Source organism: Canis aureus, chromosome 4, assembly GCF_053574225.1.
Source record: "Canis aureus isolate CA01 chromosome 4, VMU_Caureus_v.1.0, whole genome shotgun sequence".
Lineage (NCBI taxonomy): Eukaryota > Metazoa > Chordata > Mammalia > Carnivora > Canidae > Canis > Canis aureus.
In genome coordinates, this window is record NC_135614.1 from 56,970,788 (window position 1) to 56,972,599 (window position 1,812).

At 44.8% G+C, this 1,812-nt stretch overlaps 1 non-coding gene across 1 annotated transcript; it reads right to left on the reverse strand.

The window, feature by feature from the left end:
* Positions 1-928: 928 nt before the first annotated feature.
* Positions 929-1,032, reverse strand: LOC144313137 (U6 spliceosomal RNA). Its single transcript, XR_013378861.1, has one exon. It is a non-coding gene; the product is annotated as a U6 spliceosomal RNA (small nuclear RNA).
* Positions 1,033-1,812: the final 780 nt, after the last annotated feature.

Below are 1,812 nucleotides of genomic sequence, written 5' to 3' on the forward strand. Positions count from 1 at the left end.
GCCTGATGTGGGGCTCAATCCCAGGACCCCGGGATAGTGACCTGAGCTGAAGGGAGACGCTTAACAGACTGAGCCACCCAGGCACTGCTTTATCTTTCAATTTTAGCCATTCTAATAAGTGTGTAGTAGTATCTCATTATGGTTTTTTTAAAGATTTTATTTATTTATTCATGAGAGAGAGAGAGAGAGAGAGAGGCAGAGACATAAGCAGAGGGAGAAGCAGACTCCCCACAAGGAGCTCGAAGTGGGACTTGATCCCATGATCCTTAGGATCATGACCTAAGCCAAAGGCAGATGTTTCCACCGAGCCACCCAGGCATCATTCATTATAGTTTTAATTTGCATTTCCCTAATGACTAATGATGAACATCTTTTCACATGCTTCTTTGCCATTCATGTATCTTATTTGGTGAAGTGTCTCTTCCAGTCTTTTTTTTTAAGATTTATTTATTTATTCAGAGCGAGAGAGAGAGAGAGAGACAGAGACAGAGACACAGGCAAAGGGAGAGGGAGAAGCAGGCTCCATGCAGGAAGCCTGACCTAGGACTCGATCCCGGGTCTCCAGGATCACACCCTGGGCTGCAGGTGGCGCTAAACCACCACACCACCGGGGCTGCCCATCTTCCAGTCTTTTGTCCATTTTAACATTGGGTTGTTTTCTTGCTATTGAATTTTGCAAATATTTATTTTTACTTTTATTTTTTGCAAATATTTTATATATGTTGGATACTAGTGACATCAGATATAGGATATGTAAATAGTATCTTACATTGTGTGGCTTGTTTTTTCATTTTCTTAATAATGTCTTTCGAAATGCAGTTCTTAATTTCAATAAGGCCCAATTTAACCATTTTTTTTTCTTGTATAGATTGTGTTTTTGGTGTCATGTCTAAGAACTCTTTGAGAGACAGGAATTTTTTTTTTTTGAAAAAATATGGAATGCTTCATGAATTTGCGTGTCATACTTGCGCAGGGGCCATGCTAATCTCTGTATCGTTCCAATTTTGGTATATGTGCTGCCGAAGCGAGCACGAGAGACAGGAATTTTTGACATGGTCCTGCTGCTGACTGGCAGTGTGATTTTAAGCAAGCCACTTCTCTCTGGGCTTCTTTATCTTCAGCTTACAATGAAATGATTGCAGTAAGGGTTCTGTAAGAGCCTGTCCAGTTCTGCTATTCTAAGTCTAAATAGCAGCCTAAGACTAATCACATGGAGGATCCTATAAGAATAACTATAACTCCATTTTCTGAGCATTTCACAAGGGCTAGGCACAGAAGCAGGGGCCTATGCATTATTTCATTGTCACTTATTCCCATGGGAAGTAAATGGTGTTATTAGTCACATTTCAAGGAGGAAGTCCCTGAGCCCAAGAGAGGTCAAGTCACTTGTTCAAGTGGTCAGGTCCACTTGACAGCCACCTGGTCAGAGCAGAGTTGGGACTCAAGCACCACCAGTCTAAATGGCCGTGGTCGTGTGGTTTGTGTGATCCCTGGGTGAATGGTTCCATTTGAATTGTGCTGATTAGTTGGAGGAGAGAGCCTTGGGGCCAAGCAGAGGGTGGGGAAATACTTCCCCTCAAGAGAGAAGGCAGGTGCGGTGGGTGTAGGGGGTGGGATTCCTTGAGGGAAAATTTACAGCCACCAAATTCCTAAAATCTTTGTGCCTGCCTGAGGGTCACCGGAGCCCTTCCCGACTCCCTCGCCCACGGCCTCAAGAGGGCTGGGGTGGAACCCTTAGCACCAAAAGCAGAGGAGGCGAGGCTGGGGTGGAAGTCAGATGGGCTCGCTGGCACCCAGGGTGCGCCGGAGCGT